At 38.8% G+C, this 19,880-nt stretch overlaps 1 long non-coding RNA gene across 10 annotated transcripts in view; it reads left to right on the top strand.

Moving 5' to 3' along the window:
- LOC308200849 overlaps positions 1 to 19,880 on the top strand; it is a 550,918-nt gene that overhangs the window by 411,648 nt on the left and 119,390 nt on the right. For 8 of the 10 annotated variants that reach the window (XR_013955866.1, XR_013955867.1, XR_013955868.1 and 5 more), the window contains 4 exons: positions 10,162 to 10,241; positions 11,648 to 11,732; positions 13,564 to 13,782; positions 16,575 to 16,721. This is a non-coding gene — a long non-coding RNA (uncharacterized lncRNA). Of the gene's footprint in view, positions 1 to 9,102; positions 9,118 to 10,161; positions 10,242 to 11,647; positions 11,733 to 13,563; positions 13,783 to 16,574; positions 16,722 to 19,880 lie in introns of those variants that run through there. The other 2 variants (XR_013955875.1, XR_013955872.1) reach the window with 2 other exon arrangements.

The raw sequence follows: 19,880 nt of genomic DNA on the forward strand, positions 1-19,880 counted from the left end.
AGTTAAGATCAACCAAAACTAGACAAAAAACAACAACAACAACAAAAAACTTGCTGGTTTAAATTAATCCTCTACGGCCATAACTTGTTAGCCTTTCTCCTGTTGAGTAATACTTGATTGATTTTACTGGGATGTTGTACAAGTACAATTCACTGACATTGCTGGTTGAATTTCATCAAACAACACACTCTCATTTCAGTCTTATTTTAGTGATGGTTCCCCTGTTCACACCAGCATTAAAGGAGCTGTGCTTAATCTTAAATGTTTGTACATTACTTGACCTAAATATAACTTCCTACCTGGCAGGTACAGTACAGAAAGGCAAACCTGAGTTGTTTAGACAAAATCCATGAAAAGAAAGAATAGATAGCCATCACATAAATCACAACAGGGGCTGAAAGAAAAAAAAAGAGGACAGAAAAATCCATTACAAATGAAAATAATAAAGTCTCTTAAACTTTAAGGAAAAATAGAGGCTCATTTTGTACAAAGATACTGAGATGTGTTCATTGATCTTTTTAAGAGTTGAGAAGAAATTGGCCAGCAGCTGAATAAAAGAAAATGAAGTTCCATTAATACAATCCATCGAAAGACAACTCGGGTAAATTGATCAATGCAGCACAAATAATTTCTAACCTTTCCCCTCTTTGAGAGAACATTTGGTATTTTTGTTTTTTTTTTTTTTGTTGTTGTGATTTTTTTTTTTCCCCTCCCAAAGCATGTAAACAGCATACATCACCAATTTCAAGTGCTTTGTAGATGGCTTTTCTAGCAATAATTGGAGAATTTCTTGAACTAAGCATGGTAATGGCTTTTCTTCCATCCCTCTCCTTCATTGCACCCTCATTGCCTTGAAGAATATCAATACATTGAGAAAGTTCGAGGGCTTTTCTTTTCCTCTTTTTAAACTCTCAGTCTTCTTCCTTCTCTACCTCCTCCTTCAAAGAGCTTTTGAAACATTTGTCAATTAAAAAAATGATGCAGCTGTCACTGTGGTATCTGTGTATGTAGGAGAAACTTCATATTGACTGAAATGCAGAAGGAGCCCAAAGGCCAGGAGAGGTTTTGTCCTTTGATAAGTCTCTAATAGCCCTGCACCAGAGCCCAGCCCTTTGCCTCCAACTGTAAAGCTCTCGCTTGCAGTAGTGGCAGCCCTTTCATTTGAGCTTATATTAGACGGATGTCATAAACAGAAGAGAGCATTTGAGGTCTGAGACTGCAGCTACAAAGGTGCAGCATCCTTTGCCCAGAGAAATTATGCAGGCTGGAGGTCCCAACTTCTGCCTTTTAGGAAAAGTGAATATCCTCAGTTCACAAAGTTGTGACTGGGGAACAAACAAGTTTATAGTAAAATAAATCTATAAACCTTGAATATCTGGGGACATGCAAACATTTCTAACTCAAAAAGATCTATAAAAATCAAAAACATTAAAGAAAAGAAAAAAAACACAACACCGTTGCACTTGGGTTTTGGCATCTCCTCACAGTATAAAGCGCAAATATAAAGCTATTCTAATTTTCTTAGTGAGATTAAATGCTGTGATTTGCATTGAAGCCACAAAGTAACAATTAGAATGTGACAGTTAATGAAACAACAGAAACAATGCAGCACCTTTTTGAAAAGGATGTAACCCATGGTTATATAGAAAGCTTTCTACAGTAATGCTGGGTTTCAATAAATGAAATGGGCCTTCACATATGCTGCATAATTGTCAAAACATGAGGCTTTGTGGTCATATACCCAAAATGAACTCAATTTTATAAAGCCACATCACATAACTGAGCAGCATTATCATTTTCTTCTCCAAGAGCAAGATGTCTCTTACCCCTGAGACAGTGCTTCATTCAGATCAGGTATGAAGTTACATGAAGGGCAGTATGGAAAAGATCAAGCTACACCTGTTTAGATCACACCCACTCTGTTAATAAAAAGGTACATTCATTGCCTCGTTTGCACACATAAGTACTTAGTAAGATCTTACACAATAGTAAAATGTTCCACAAAATGGTTGGGTCTTAAACTCTGCAGAACTGTCCCTGAAAAAAAAACAAAAAAAAAAAATCATCAGAAACTTTCTAATACATACTGCTCTCTCACACAGCTTTTATTGCATGCAAGTATTTAAGTCCATGTTTAAGCATATTCTGGTACCCCATTGTTGAACCTACAGAGGGGCATTAGTGATTCAAAACAGGGTATAAGCTGCTGACAGATAATCGTTGTCCGTTCAGAAACTTCTTGTTTTACAGTACAGCTGGTGTCTATCAGCTGTGTTACGTGGGTGCAGGGAGATTTGTACAGATTAGAGTGGTTTTTTTTTAGAAAAAGTGTAGAGTAAATATCAGCAATCACCATTTGAGTAAAATCAGAAGTAAGCCAAGTCCTTTGTTGCTCCTTTGTAGGAATGGATGAAAGGCTCAATTTCCCTATCCTTTAAGTTACCCCTACATAGATTTTTATGTGTGTCTTTCCATTTAAATCAGAGAATGTGTTCTGAAACCTTATACCAGATAGTTAATTTCATTTTTTATATCACCAAACATATAAGTATACATATGCTACAAAAGCAAATAAATAATTAAAGGAAGTGTTAATGAAATGTTTATAATTTACATGCAGAGGAATTAGCTTGACTCTTAGCCTCACACAGACTTTTGATGCATCTTTAAGGGATTCACAAAGAAAGAGATGTATTTTTTCACAAACCCAGCGAACTTGAAATTTTACAAGGTTGTGTCCAACAGTGAAATCAAAGTCACGAGGGATTCTGGGAGCTAAGATCACACCGAAGATGCTTTATTACATGATGGGAAAACTGGGAAAGACTGAACTTTCAACCTTTTCTGTGAAAGCATATGAATACAAAAATCAAGCTGATATACAATAACAACTAATCATCAAGAAAGACAATTGTTAGTGACTCACGAAAGAAAGCTCCAACAGATAAGAAACAATTGGAAAATATTACTGCTTTTCTGTACCTACGTTACTTAAGCTTGGAAAGCAGCTTTCTTCAGTAAGCTTTATGAGACAATCAAGGGTGTTAAACCATAAGGAAATCAGGTCTTCACCTCTCTTTGATTCTAGAAAGAAAGGAAAGAGTATGTGGTTAACACTTTAGGACCTTTTCTGCACAGTACAAGAAATCCGGAGGTAAGTAATGATGCCATCACTGTCAAGCACCAGGAGAGGCCAGAGCCAGGGGATATAAATGAATATGTGGCCTCTTGGATTGCTGTCCCCTCAGAGATATCACTGCCAAAATAGTTCCATTTACTTTTGAGTACCTTACCAAAGCCAAGGAAGTATCGAGGCCTTTCTGAAAGTAAATTTGTTGTGTAATGTGCATGAATCGAGAGATAAAGATAATGCTGAGGAAGTGGCATTAGCAACAGAAGGGATCTTCTGAGCCCTGCATAAGTGGAAGACACTTTTCTTCCCTCATCACTTGCTTGAGCTGTGCTAATAGAGCCAGATGATACCTGATTTGTGCTCCTGACTCTCACCTATGTATAAAATTTTCTGTATGAGTCTACTTGCTAATACTACAAGAGTTTTTTTTACCTCCTCTCTCTTCCCATTGTCCTTTACAAGCGGTCACACATCTAATGCTTATCTTAATACTTGATTCTATGCAATACAATTTCTTGTGAAAACTCTCCCTACTAATTATGTGTAGGGATGACAATAGTAGTAATCTAATAGGATTTGAACACCTTGAGTGTCATTTCCAAAATCCTTGGGAAGGGAAGGAGTAGAACTTTTCCTGAACCTTACATGGAATTTGCTAGGTTTAATGACACTTTTAATCTACTGCATTAAAAGCCTCCACCCTATAAAATGGATATATAGACATCATTAGACAAGACACCATTCAATGTGGCAAAAGGTGGACTTTCTAAGAGGGATTTAATTTCCATCTCTAATTTCTGCCAGCTTGATATAGAAATACTGGATCTCAGAATATGGAGTTTCTTCTCATAAACCAAAAGTAAGATAAATGTTTTCACGATTTTACCCTGCTTCGGTACACAGTATGAATTACTGCAGAGACCAGCACTGTGGAGGACATTTAATGGTGGGGAAGTCAAGGTAAACTTGCAGTAGTTCTGCAGAGCAAAGGCTGAGGGAAAGGCCAAATTACAGTAGACTATGCACTGAGTTTCTTTTCATTATTTTCCCTTTTCTCAGTTTGTGCCACAAATTTACCACTTTGTGACACAATGTTGGTTATTATTTTTCCTTTTTTTCCCTTGCCTGTTAAATTTAATAGAAAAATCCAATTATTATGTAAATAGAGCCTCGCTATAATTGTCACAAACAAGTTAGCATAACAATGAAAAGCAACAACTTTCTGAAGTCAAAGAAAGTGCTGATTTATGACTGTCTCTGAGGTGTGATTGATATAGAATGTTCTGAAGGAACATTTTCGACATTTCTTCTCTCCTTCGTTGTACAGCCTGCTTCCTCAGATCATCCTAGCTGAGGCATGTTTGCAAAGGCAAGTTGCTTTGGAAGAGGGAACTTTCCACAAATTCATTTTCTTTTCTTTAAAGAAGGGGGGAAAAAACACAAAAAGCCTACAAGAGCCATTATTTAAACAGCCTCCTTTTTAAAATGTTTCCGGCAGATGTTTATGTAGAGAATGTGCTGGAACTCCTTCACTAAGACACAGAAGTGACATTTCTTGAGGGTTTTAGTTGAAGAATTTGTCTTTCACATCATGTCTTTAAACATCTGCAAAAGGCAACAGAATCTTTATTATCCTGCTAACTTGAAAAAAGGCGCAATGCAAAGTCCTGAATCCTTAAAAAATGGTATTTAATGGGACTGACAGATGAGAAATATCTAGCTCTAATGTTTTCCTTCAGTAGAAATTCACCTCTTGACCTTATGACTCCAGAGTACGGCTGCTGCCTTCTAAAAACGAACATTTGCTCCCATTCAGATGTGCTTTCTATGGTTTCATTGCTTTTGTTTTGTTTTTGTTTTTTTCACATTGCTCAGTTATCTGCTTTAGGGGAGGTATCATCCTCAGGATAAAAGAAAAATAAAATTGTAAATACTGCCAAGCACACTTGTGCTAGGTCTGTTTATGCCACTTGTGCTTCCAAGCCCTCTCTTAATCTCCTCAGTTGGATATTTTTCTTCTTCCTCACAAAAAATCAAAGCTGCCTTCTTTTTCTGCCTTTTCTTTTAAATAGATTTTGAAGGAGTGGTATAATTCAGCTTTCATATTCCTTTGCTTGAGTTTGGTTATTTGCTTCTGTGCAGAAAATATGGACTGGGACCAGTACTACCTTCTACCTCACTACCACCCTTCTACCTCACAAAGTAATCTTTTTAAGGCATATTCCATCTATCTTTCGGTTTTCTGGTTTGTCTCAGGTTCTTAGTGGGGGGGCAAATTTTGGTTGTGTTTTTTTTTCCCTCTCCACTGTATTGTATTTCGGTTGTTGAACCTTTTTCCTCCTCCTTCTTCTTTTTCTCTTTCTTTTTTTTCTTTTTTTCTTCCCTCAAGGGTTTTCTCTGGGAAAAGTTTTCTGGGCTTCCGTCCAGCCAGTGTCACAATTCACAGCTGTACTGTTTGATTCAAGTGCTTCAAGCTGCCAGTGAGGTAGAGCCAAATGAGATTAAGGGCTTTTTTATTAAAGCAAGCACCCGCATGTGCTGGTATGGTTAAGGCTACGTCAGGCATTCCAGTGTGAACCCCGATTTCTGGAGACCTTTAGTTCTCAAACATAAAATATTTATGCCAGGCTGAAACCTGACCTAGATGTACTCATCTGGGAGGAGCTGTAACTCTTTGGAAAGAAACGGTTTGGTTTTTATTAAGTTACAGCTCCAAGAAAGGAAAATGTACTGATTTCAGGATAAGCAGTTTAAAAAGAGCAGAGAGAGAGAGCGCTGCATATGTTAAAAAACAGCAACAAGCATAAACGAAATGAAATATTTGAAACGAATTCACAGTGAATTTAAGGGAAGGCACGCTTTAAGTAGCAAAAGATTTATCTCTTAGCCCCCTTTCCTGGCACACGATGGATTTGAACCCTCTGTGCTGGTCAAACCCTGGTGCTCCCAGCACGGCCTGGACCATTGCCAGCAGTGCACCATCACCTGCAGCACTTCTGCTGCTCGTCCCTGGCTGCCTGGCTCTGCCAACTGCACCCCAAATGGCACCTCTGAGGCAGCCACGCTGCCCAGCAGTTTAAATTTATTTTTTTTCTTTCTGTTGGGATAAACCAGGCACCAATACAAACTGGTGATGCGAAACAAAATACCACCCTGGTTCTTTGGAGCTCTGAACCCAGTTTCCAGAGAGAAATGCATTTTTAACTCACTTTCCTTTCAAAAAATATCCAAATTAAAGCAGGTTTTTTTTTTTTTTTCTGATTCTTATCTTTTTTGTCAACATTGGTGAAGATGAATGAATTGATATTTTAAACATAAACATACACATGTGCTGAAGCCACAAAAGTCTATGGAAAACACAATCAGCCATAGTAGTGCTGATCAAAAATGTTCAAAAAAGAAGAAAATGAGAAGCTTTACAGAAAAACCCCAAATCACCACTATAAACTTTTTTTTTTTTCCCATAACTTTGGGCCAACTATAAAGTGGATCAGAAGGTTTTGAAAGTTATTGACATTTCAAATTTTGAAATTCTCAGACAGAGGTAGCCTTTTTCAATATTAGGTCACCTTTTCTTTTTCCTTTTTGTCCAGCTGTGTTACTAAGCATCACATATGCCTTGATAAAGCCTCTGCACGCACACTGACAGAGACAACCCTTCATCCTTTCAAGAGAGAGGTGCTTTTATATAAACATGTCTAGGATGGCACTGTGGTTGGCAGTAAGAGCTTTAATTCTCTGCCCAGGAGCTGAGAGACAGTTACAGCTCTGTGCTCTCACTCGAGGGGCCAGCTCAGGAGAGGGGTGTACCTGGGTTCAGGTGTAAGGAGTAACTTCAGCAGAAGAAAATATAAGCAAAATCAATTCTTGAGAATTACTTCTTATGAGTTGGGCCATTTTAGTTTTCAAAAACCTTTTGACATTGTCACTGTCTGGGGAAAAAAAAAAAAAGGCATTCAGGGTGATTTTTATTTAAAGTTGATCTCTTTAATTTCATTTAGAGGCTTGGTAGCTTCCCAAACTATTTAATTTTGTTTAATGATAGCTCATGTAACCCTGCAGGTGCTATTCCAGCCTTAGCTTACCTGACACAGCGTGACAGCACTGTATTAAACACCACCCTGCCCAGGGACTTTATGCTTTGTCTCTGTTTGTGTCGTAGCTGAAACTGTGAATACTGTATGCAAATACTGTCGGTCTATATGTCATTGTCCTACTATTTTTAAGGAAGGAATTTAGGAGAAGGAAGGAGGGGAGAATAGAGCTGAAACTAGTAAGTCTGACTCTTTTGCATAATTGTAATGTGATGCAGTTGTTCTGCAAGTCCTCTCGGTCAAACATATTTTAGCCATTTCCTGTATTTTTCACTTGTAACCTAATGGTATCAAGATACAGATACCCACATCCTAATCTCTGCTGCTCATGTAATCTTAACAGTGACTTGAGACTTAAATGCTGAGACTGTTTAAGTCTACAAGACTCTGAAATCAAAGGCAGCAACATTAATATTCTGTGCAAATGTGAAGAAGCCATGAAAGCTTTGTTTGTTGCTAAAGAAACCAACTAAATCAAACAAGCTGAAGAAAACAAAGAAATGTATAATTGTTTTAATTAAAACTGCCACTTAATCCAGCAAAACTGCAGCACAGTTGCACTCTCCAAATGTTTCTTGCTTAGACTTGCATACTCAAAAACTATTCTTAATAATTTAAATAAAACATTGCCAGGCATTTCCCACCACCCTTTGACACAAAAGCTCCTAAACAAATTGCAAGAAACCCATGCAAAATTTTGTGATGTTTACTTCAGATTTTATCCAAGAGGAATTTATGGAACTCACCATTCAACTCCAAAAGCAAGTTATCTCAAATGAAATATAATGCTTCTTAAATCTTCAAAGAACATCGTGGTATTTAGCCATAAAACTCACTGTGACTTTAGAAATTCAAAAACAGTACCAATGCCAGAATCACACTGCCCTATACGGTTATTGTAAGTCTTCAGGGCCGGCCACAAGAATGCTCTTTTGAGTCTGGGCGCTCCGTGCATTCGGTGTCTGGTTAGTTAGAGCAGTCTAGCAATCACTTTGCCCTTCACTAGCTGCTAAGCCCCTTCATCTCTTCCCACCCCCGTGGTTATTTTGGCACCTCAAAATAAGTCAGATGTAGAAGGGACCTTGGTAGTAGTACCTCCGCTTCTGGAACCAGTCCAAGTCTCTGCTTCTAAATGTAAAATGTGAGTGATACAAATACATCTCAATTTCAACTGGAGAAGGTCTGCCCGTTCTACTGACTTGTGTCACATGAGGTTCCTGTATCTCTTGTGATCTTCCAATTCTCATAAAGCTTTTAGACATGTAGCTTCAGCTTAACTTTGAATTCTCTTTTCCTCCTCAGTTATATATCAGCTCCCTCTGCAAAATTTGGACCAAAATCTCTGTTAGTATATGAATCCAGCAAGTTGTCACTGTGTGGCAAAGAAGCAGTTGTCAAATCTGAACCCACATTTACTTCCTCATCTCAAATAATCCATTCATCTACTGTGGTATGGTTTTAGTCTGTCTTTTACCTTTTCTTAGCACTCTGGGGACTCCCTCAGTCTTTACCCTTACTTGGATTTGTGCAAGTGTATGTTGGGGCCCACTCTTTGTATATATTCATTTTTTATGTCATTTCAAAGGCCTTCTTTTTTCAAGATTCCTAAACATTAGCACTTTTAAGCTTCTTGGAGGAGCTATTAAAAATATCCTACAGGAAGCCATAATTTATCAATGAAAGACTCGAAATTTTTTTCTAAATAGATATGTTTTGTTGAACTCTTTCGAGGTCATAAAGGAGCTTATAGAAACAACTCTCTCTCTTTTTTTTCCCCCTTCAGTTCTTCTTGCTTTTCCAGTGACAGGATAACTGAATTAATCTGACGTCTATTTTTACTAGAACCTGATCACCACCTGTTGGAGTGAAGAAACAGAGGACTGTTTGAAAGTAATGCCTTTGGCAACACATATACCGTGCTCAGATTGTCTCACATCTTCAGCTTAACATATAAAAGACTCTTTCAAGCATTGTCTGAGAATGGTGAAAACCTCATTATGAGCTCAAAACTGTTTGGGATTTCAATGTTGACAATGAAAATATTATTTATGGAATTGCTGAATACAGAGATAATGTCTAAAATCAACAGCCTACTTGACAAAATAATAGACCAAGGGAAAAGGAGCAATATAATTAGATCATTCTTCATTTATAATGGCCTTTTCCTTCTATGTATATATTGAAAGAGAGGCAAAAAACTGTGAGATGTAATTGTTTCTGTCATCTTCCAACCTGTTTTCAGAACACACATGGGTTTCCTTCTTCTGGTGTACATTTTGGTAGTATTCAAAAGGTGTGATGTATCAGACAATGCTGAAGATGTGGTCAAAGGATTATTTCTTCTCAACAACCACTAAGTCCATGTAATGAAAGTTGTGAAGCACTACTAGAGAAGGAAGGAAAAAGTATGTAGAGATCAATAAATTCCCATGCTCTTCTACAAGACAGGCTAGTTCCTCTCATCAGTTGTTTAGGCTCTGTACTGCTAACAGAGATATTTATGGTAAATACAGCTTTCTCTGACTAAAACCATGAGATAAATGCAAAGACTATACAGTGTTTAATAGGGTGATGTGTGTTGGAGGGGAAGAAAGGTTATACAGTTTCCTAACTCTCCACTTCGTTACATGCTTTTATTCCACTAAAATGAGTAATCATATCAGAATACAGCTATCAAAACACGATGTGAAATAAGGCCCTTTATATGATCCTCTCTGCCTGTCTGTCCTTTTATATGGCACCTCCCAACATAGTGTCTGAGTGCAAAGTTCTTCACCCTCATCTGATTTAAAACTTTAAATGGACGCTGTGAAGACCTATCGTCCATAGTAAACTGCTCAAGATGAATCAGCTGTTCAGATTATCCTCACAGAAATGATAATGGGGTTCTGTGTTCACAGCTGAGTTATTTAAACTGTCTGATTTGGTCCACAGCTTCCTTGGACATTAATAGGTTGACTGCTATGTCGCTGAACTTAGTGCATGAAAGGTCAGCCTTTGAAACGCTAAATAAGGTAAGTGCAAGCTGAAGCATGTTCCAGGCGATACCGTGTACTCTAAATGCACTTGAAACCCCTAAGAATCACTGCTGCTCCTTAGCATTTTTCCATATCTGATTTCAAAGTGGTAGATCCTTGGATCAATACTTTGATTTTGATCTCTCATCCACCAGGAGATTCAGGGGGTTGCTCACATGTTATAAACATGTGCTCTTCCTGATGCATCTTGAGAAAATCTTATTGAAAACTTCTTAGAAGACAGCTGGTTTTTTTATCAGCAAATGTTGACTTAGATGAATTTGAAAGATTTCTCAGGATGACAGCAATTTTCTTGAAATTGTTGAGAAGCAGCATAATAAGTTGGGGACACTTTTCTTCAGTAAAGGTGGAATGTTTCATTTGACTTTTGTTTGATAATATTGTAAATTATAACATACTATTTTGCATGATTTGAAGTCTTAAAAAAACAAACATTATCAAAATGAAATGTTTTCATAGCAAAAACATTTCAATTAAGGTAACATTGATGGTCTCTACATTGGGGCAATTTCCTTTTCTTTTTTTTTTTCCGGCACACTTTGTCATTTAGATTTTTCCTTTTGTTCAAAAGAAAAACAAATTTGGAAATGCTGATATTTCCTACAGAACCAGCAAGCAACTGTCCTCCTCAGCAGCTCATGAGAATGAATGGAAAAGTAACAGCAATAGCAGCTCGCTTTCCTTTCCTCGAGACCTCTCTTTGATGCAGAAGTGTGGGGTGAAGGGAAGGGAGGGGGATAAGAGTTTGGTTTATCATCTATAAATAGAGACAGTCCTTCACACTCACTTTCTTGAGTATTCTGAGAGCACTAGGGCCAGGAAGAACAAAATAAATCTACAAAATATTGGGAAAGTTCTGTACATTTCAGGAATGTTCCAAACTAAGAATTGGCTCTGGCAGTTCAGATTTAGACCCACAGTCTTTTGAAAGGCACCATCAATTATTTTCTCAGGTTTAATTCTGCCCTGAGTTTACCAGATGGAAAGCTTGTTGTGCAATAAGTGTAAATGTTTGTAGAATATTAATCGTTGTACATGACTAGCTCACCATCCACCAAAAGCATTACTACTTGTTTTCTATTTAAATGGTTGTATGGATGCTGCAAACTCCTTCTGTAATACTGGTAAATACTAGCTGAAGTCAGCAGCTTGGTTCAGGTTCAGGATTTTAGATTGGGAGTTAGAAGCAGGAAAAACTTGGCATTTTTAGCAAAGGTGGGTTGTCATCACATTTTGACCTGAAATGGAATAAAACTCTGCCCATTGCCAAGAGACCTAATAGCAAAGCTGTCAACATTACTCAAGAATATTTTTAGAAGAATCGTATTATAAGGAGTTTACTATATTGGATTTCTTCTTTCTTTTTTTTTTTTCCTCCTTAGTTGAAGAGGATATAGAAAATACATCACATATGGTAAAGTGTGCATCCTACAGTGGCGTTTGTGTTAAAGGACCACTTTGTGGGAGGTAAGAAAATCACCTTCACTTTTTTGGTGATGCTTAAAAACAGTCCAATCTTATGTAAAGAAATAGAATAATAAAAATCTCATCCTCTAAACCAAAAAGCAAGTGATACCCAAGCTAGCCATCTGAAAATCAACAATCAAAACTTTATTCCAAAACATGGATTTGGTTATTAATTGACTGATTTCCTACCAATACGAGCATACTTCCAGGCTGGTGGGCTTGATAAGAGGTGCTTGAAAACCCAAACTGAACAAGCATGTGAAATATTTAAGGCCACATTTTTATATTTATTAGAAACAGCCTAAATAATTAAACCAGTTGATTCACTAGTGGCTTTCAGGCTCATGCCCAGAGTGAAAGGTCATGACCTGACATACCATGGCCCCACTTGGTACCGATGATTGACAGGAAAAGGAAATAAGTTGATATCTTTCACGTGGGAATCACAGCTTGTAGCAACTATGAGCAAGTGGGCTATTTGGACTTTGTGGGAAAAGTTAATTGTGTTATTATTCAAAATCTTCGTTCCCAAAGTTGGTTCAATGGTGATTTATTTACTTTTGTGATAAAACAGCTGTGTACTGTAATAAAATACAGGTCGCTTGCTGATGTTTAATGCTCAAAAGTGGGAATATGTTTGGTTTCTTTTACTTTGAACTTACATTCATGCTAGGCAGAAGGGATGACTTTGAATTGTTAGGAATTTTCTGTTAGTATATTGGAAATAATTAATGTTCTCATCATACTATATATTCTTCAGTGCTTAGTTATGGAGAATGAGGAAGGCACCATACACTGAAATATGAGCGCCTCTCCACCATATGCTTTCATTATTTCTTTATAATGATAAAAAGGGGCTGCATTCAGTGCCAGACAATGTCATGGCCCCGGAGATTTAAGTGGCCTGCAGAAAAAAGGAGAAAAAAGCATTTATGATATGAATGAGGATTTGAAATGGCTTTTTAAAAAAAGGCCTAAGATCCACTTTCACCCTAAATTCTGAAATCACTTGAAAGATGTCTAGATGCAAGAGAGTTTGAAGAATAGCAACTTTCCACCAGGCTCTGTTTTATATGCAGTATCACTGCCATCTTGACCATGCTTTGTTACAAGGTCACATAATTGTACCGAGCAATAGGGCACAGCCTAACTTCACATATTGTCTGATTTGTTCTAGCAATGAACCCTGTCATCTTTATCCAGAGTGCATATTCTTTACCCCAGTTATTTACAAGTTACCTATGTGATGCACTTTTTGTTTATCCCTCTGAACAGTATCCATATGCCAGGTATTCCATACCTTTTTGCACAAGTGCCGTTCACTGAAAGTTCCTGCAATGTTGCCATGTTCTTTAATGATATATTGGCTGTTAAATAACAAAAGTCCTATTAAAGGTCCCATTAAAGTCAAAAGAACTTTTACCCCAGAACAGGTCATCATGGGGAAGGACTGCACATTTCAGCTTTGTGTGGCACAGTAGTTCGGCTGATGTAGCGGTCAGTCCTGGCATCTTCCTCAGACTACCTCCAGTGTGATTTCTTTTCATAGTCCTTCCTCGTATCTTATCCCCAATACGGAGCAAAGCGTCTCTGCTCAGGAAGCTGTGGAAACTCAACCACTCTCCATAAACTTGTAGCACAGATTAGATCTCTCTAATCTGTGAGGAGATTTTAAAGCCTTAAAATAATCTGATTCTAGTACCAATAGACACCAGTTATACAGTAAACCAAGATAAACGCTTCACACAGAATACCAGATTATGGTATTTCTGTTGCATTTTTCTGATGTCATTTATTCATATTGAGCGATATTTCTTGATATTTTACAAAGAATACAGGCTACAGACCCTGCCACAGGAGTACCAGTCTATGATGATTAAAAAACGTGCTTCTGGTTGAGAAGGAGAAATGAAATCAAGAAAAATGGATATGGGTCCCTAACGCATTCAAAACTGAAGACCTTCCTGGAAAACTACCAATTGATTTCCTCCAAAGGCTTCAGCAGAAGGGAGAGCTACTCAGAGTACCAACGTTTTTCCAGCAAAAGAAGGTATGTACATCCTGTACCTGTTTATCTTGAAAGGAAAAGGCCCTGATTAACCCAAATTCAGGCCCTTTATAGAATTTATACAACTTACAAAAGTGAGATATGAACTGGAGACTAAAACCATCACCAGAGCTGTCAGTGAATTACCAGCTGCACTTATGTAGAAACTTGTCCCCTAGGAATAGTTAGAGACTACATCTGACTTTGCGTAGCCCATGAAAGTGCTTAACAGTAATGATGACTTTGGTTCATCTGGTGAATCATGACTTTGGCTAGATTCAGCCTGAACATCAAGAGGCAAAAGGCTGTACATCCCCTGCCAGTTCTCTGATCTTTCCTTCCCTCTCCACCTCCCCACCTCCAGGCTTTCTGTTTCAGCAGCTCCCTAAAGAGAGCACCATGACTGTGAATCTAGAAGTGAAGAAACCCACAACTCTTCACAAGAGAACAGCTATTCTTAGCTTTGTTTTCCTTCAGTTTTTCTTTCTTTTTCTCCTTTTTTAAAGGAAACAGAAAGCCTGCCAAAATTTGGACTCTTTGATGTGCTTTGGAAAGAAAAACAATGCTATCTATCCAAGCTCTCTGAAAGGAATAAAAACATGTCATTTTAAGGCATGAATCACTTGAGAAGAACACTCAATGTATTTCACAATTAGAGATGGTCAAGGATTTTTAAATATTTTGCTGGGAAAAAAAATCGATTAAGAAATTTTCAGACTTTACTTGAGAAAACTTTCTGAGTTGTGTGGTAGGGGAAAGGCAGAATGAAATAGGAGGAAGAAACTGATATTAGCTGTAGAATATTCAATAACCTAATAACAGCTCTAGGAGATCTCCCTAGACCTCATTCAAGCTTTTTTCTACCTGATATAAACTGAGTATGTGAACCTGCCTCATCCATTTTACTCATCCCACTTTGGGATGAGTAAAAGAATTAGATCATGAAAGCAGTATCTGTTCTGTTTTGTCTGTCTGTTGGTTCAGCTTCTAGTGGAGACCTTCTGCTTTATAAAACTCTTCAGCTGTAAATGAGACACTGATTTCATTGTCTCATAGTTAGGACATTTGTTTGAGATGGAAGTGTCCCAGCTTGGAATCTTTGGCCTGTAAATGAAGGGAAACTTTTAAGCTGCAATTTTAGAAGTCATATCTGAGTAATTAAACTTCTGTTTGCCCTCTCTTTTAAAGGTTTCTCTTCCATCACCCCAGCAAATGTTGAAAGAGATCTTTTATGCAATGAGAGTTTTTGACATTTTTATTAAGCACAGGAGCTTAATGCAGACATTCTCTTTACAATGTGATTAAACTGATGTAGAGAAGTAGTTGTATTATTTACTTTTTTTTTTTTTTAACTGAAGACTTTTACAGATCTCCTTTTTGTCTTTCTGACAAGGCCTGTTACATTACTTACACTATCTGCCCTCCCTTTGCATTGCAGTCACTGTATGGGAAATGCTTGTGCTTGTACATCTTATCATTAAAGAGGTATTTCCAGTCCAGCATTTCAAAGAAAAAATGAGTAGAAGTTAGGTGTTGGCTGCAAATGACAGTGATCCTTTCTTGAAGTTGATATGGAGATGTTTGTTCTGTCATCGTCTATGCTGTGCATACTCCGTGGATTAAGATGGTTTATTTTGAAAGATCGCTCCCTACCTCAAATTCAGACTGCTTACTATTAGAAAGATAAAAAACTGACTTTCAGAAGAAAAGCATTCTGTGTTTCTTGAAGGTTTCTTCATTTGAAGAAAAGGCATTTCTTCATTTGAAGAAAAATTGAGGCTTCTATAATCTCTGGTCACCTTTTGAAAATCCAGGCCAGGATTTCAGACTTTGAGGATAGCAAGCAAATGCCTTAAATTGGAGGTTTCAATTAGAGAATATTAAATTCTCTTCTGTAAAAGGAGAAGTTTACGGAGAAATGGGAATAACCAGGTGGGAGTAATTGGTTTTGGAAGAGTTTTATGTGGGAGCTCTGCCCAGCACTTTCTTTTATTATGCCTGTTTTCCTTCCACCACTTAGGAAAACTCATATTCATGCACACACTTACACTTCACTGGGATTCCCTGACTTGGAGACTGTCAGCATGGGCTTATTATACAAGCCCTTTGTTTTATCCTGTACAATACAGTTCACTATACGCAATTTGGCCTCTTAACCTGCTGTGAAATATTTCAAGGGCTTGTTGCTGGAAGACGCATCTCTCTTTGCTATGATTTGTGCAGCCGTGGCTGCATTTTCATGACGGCTTATAATGATTCGTGGTGGGTTGCAATACAATGAACTCATGCCGCAGAACAGCACACTGAAAAAGATCTTTCAAATTATTGTTCCGGTGCAAAAGGTGCCCAATCACCTTCCACCTGCGGATTAGTTGGTTGCTATAGGAACACACTGTAGCTTTTCAGTGCTGCGCTACTGTAGTGCCCAGATTACTGACTCTGACAAACACAATGGGGGAAAAGAATCACGGGTTATTAGTGCTGCTGCTGATGTGATGTTATAAACCTGGGGTGGCATAGAGCGGATGAATAGAGCAAGAGCCTTGAAACACGAAGGACAGGAGGAGGAGAGAGAGCAGAGTGAAGTGGAGCTAAAGTCATCACTACGGAAATGTTGTCTTTGATCTTATTTTCAACTCTGAATAGGTATTTTCGTAATATAATGCCAAATGCAAGCAATGCTATAACTGACGGCAGAGCCACCGGTCATGTCGTTATGTTAGTAGGGGGCTACCCCTCCTCCCTTCTCTTCTCTTCCAGCGAGTACTGAAATCTGAACCTTTTCATTCCTGCAGGATTAACTCTGACCAAGGTCAGAGCAACTAGTCACCAATATTCTTCATGGGAGAGTCGGGCCTCCTGCATCCCCGGGAAATATCACCTGAAATAGCCACCTACACGCAGGAGTTTAACGGGGAATTTTGCAGTGTCAGACATGCATGGTGAGTAGCTGAGATCAGATCTCTGTCTACTTTGGTGGCCATAACCGAGACTCAGGAGTTTATGCTGCTGAGCACTCTCCTGCAGAGTGAGCTACCTACGTGCTTCATGGGGAAGAAATGACTGCTTGCAGTTCTGATTTGTAGATGGTCTAAGTTTCCCAGAAACAGCTTTGTTACCACTTGCGCTTGGGCAGGGTGAGGCAAAGGAGTGAAATATATCCTCATCACTTGTGTGCATTGAGCAAAACAAGCTGTGTTTAGTCACAAGTTCACCAGATGCTACTCTGGGGGTTATTGCTGTTATATTACATTACTGCGATATATTAGACAAGGTGCAGTGATTCATTCTCTTTCCTCATTGCTTTAGGAGGCTCCTTTTCTCTCCCAGTGGAAGCACAGCTGACCCTGCTGCTCATGACCCTTGAGACCAATGTAGGCTCCTTGTTGGTGCATGTAGGCCTCTCTGAAGCACAGTCAGGAAGACCAGCCAAATAACAGCACCAAACATTACAGAAAGACCTGGCTTGCATTAATCTCTGTGAACAGAGATGCCTATGCTTAAGTGGCTCTACTTTCTGACTGGCCAGCTGATTTGTAACTTAATTTTTTTCAACCCTGACTGCCTCCTCCCTCCTTCTGTGCTCTTACCCCACTTGTTTCACCTGCGCGTTGGGCCCTTCTCGGCCTCTCAGTAGGACCTGTGACCCTCTGAGCTGGGAAGTGGCACTCCTTGAGCACTTGTTTGCAAAATGAGAACCAAAGAACAGAGATTGTGCTATACTTTTAGAGCCTGAGAACTATAAAAATACCACAGAGAGGTATTGTTTTCCCCCACTTCTGCTACCCTGTAGGCTGAAACCCTTAGTCGAGTGAATTATGTGCTGACTGACATCTAACTCATACTGGATTGAAGCCACATATGCATGCAGGGCATAGGTGCTGCTGTTGGTCAGCTGGACTGCCCCTGGGACCATCTGGCACCCCTTTTGGCCTCTCTGTCTCCACCATTATGTCCACTGACCAGCTGCTTTTGCTCATTGCCATTGACACAGCTTCCCAAGCCACAATTTCCCCTTGCTTCCAGAGAAGACAAAGAAATACTACAGCCTTTCACCCTCTCCCAGTGGTCTTCAGCTTCTGGCGCCCCGAGGCCCCTGCCATGCTTTGCAGATTGCCTTCTGCTCTTCACCACTGTTCTCACAGTAGCTGGGACACTGACTTTAGCTTCCTTACTGCCACAAGTTCTCCTGGCCACAAGCCCAAAATAATCTATTCTGCTTCCACAAATTAATGAAACCATAAGCAATACAAGGAATGACAAAACTTATTTAAGTTTTGCCTGAGGCATCTAAGAGAGTGATGAAACAGGTTGGTCTGAACATGCTTGGATCAGAACTTTACCACAGGTGTTACTGTAATTTCAGGCTACTTGAAAACTGCAAATTGGACCCTCAGTCCCTTAGATTATAGTTTTCATTTCATGATTCTTTGGAGGAAAATGAATTTCCTGATCTGAGTTCCTGTCTGCAAATTTACAGGGACAGGACAGACTCTGCCTGTGTAGTTTTAAATGTCTTTAAATGGGGGGCTTAAAATGGAAACGGAGATGGACACCTAACCAGAGAAGTATGACAATGTAACTCTGATAAAATAATGGGAAAATCTTCCATTACCATAGTCATGTGTATGTATGACCTTAGTGATGCCCAGGACTGCCTTGGGAGCAATAGTGCAACACTCCCATTATGCCTTATTTTTTTATCAACAATGTTCTCCTTCACTTTGACGTCAGTTTCAAGATTGCTTGCTGTGATGTGCTGCACCTTTCATATTTTCTTTCTAGTCATAATATTGCTTCAGTCGTAACCTCAGCACTTTGAGGAATAATTGTCCCTGACAAGGGGGTGAATCACTGGCAGAGAGTTGATAAGCATTACATACAGATGACAGAAGTCAGGACATATCGGATTACTGCTGTGAATATAATAAAAGAGAGCCTAAACACTTTGGCAGCTCAAAGACAAGCCATTTCATAACTCTCTAGTGGGGCTATTATCTTCCATTTACTGCCACTGATAACCAGGTTGCAACTGTCTCTCTAGGATCTAGTTACAATTCACTTAACACTTAGAGGACCAGACATATTGGAGGACACTCAGATGAGAATAATTTCTTAAAGATCATTTATTTTTAAATTTTTATCTCCCTCGCTCCCCTCTTTATAGTGTGATAAGAACCTAAATCAGGAAGCTTTGAACTTCCTTTGGGAAAGGAGAGTTCATGGTCATCTTCCCTTTAATCTTTTACTCCTGAGTTTCTTTTGAAGCCAGTCATTCATATCCAGCTGAATAAGTGACAAGACGGTTCCCACCTCTTTTACTCTTGTAACACATTCACCTAGACCTAAGAGCTTGTTCTAATAGTAACCCCATTAGGTTTACTTGGAGGTATTATGTTTTTATTTTTGTAGCCAGGGTGGAGCACCTGAGCTTACAAATTAGAGGATGCTGGTGTGTATCTGTAGCAGATAGTTTGCAGCAAGGCCAATTACAATCAACATTGATGGAATCTGGATACAGATAGCATTTATATGCATTGTGTGAGACTTTGTTTCTAAAGCTTAGTGCCTAAGGTGAGTGTAACACATCAGGCTCTTAGTAAAGTTCTCTCTTTTAGGCTAAAGACAGAAAAAGAACTATTTTGCTATGGCAGAAATCTGGCAGATGACCAGCGAGTCTCCTTACTATCCAGCACACCACTGAGAAATTTATCAAGATGAGCTCTGGGATGAAACCATCCCTGTGTGAAGTGAAATTCTATATTCTGCATATTTTTTCTGCTGAAGCAATACCATGAGCAGCAAATGTGAGCTCTGCTCAGCTTTCAACATATGAGGTGTTCTTAGATGCAAGACAAAAGTTGTTTCACTATTTCTCAGGCTGAAGATATGTATGCACATCTGTAGACGGGAGCTTTATTTTGTAAGTTTGGCTACATAAATACATAGTTGGATTCTAGTCTGCCAGAGCACCCCCCGCAAGCCCTGAGTGAAGAATATCTTTGCCAAAGACGGATCAAGAGAATGGGAGGGGTTTTGAGACTAAGTGCTATTGGCAACTCAGAGAGGCTTCACATGTATAAATGCATTCCTAGACCCTA

The sequence above is a fragment of the Anser brachyrhynchus genome (genome assembly GCF_964034855.1).
Source record: "Anser brachyrhynchus genome assembly, chromosome: 11".
Lineage (NCBI taxonomy): Eukaryota > Metazoa > Chordata > Aves > Anseriformes > Anatidae > Anser > Anser brachyrhynchus.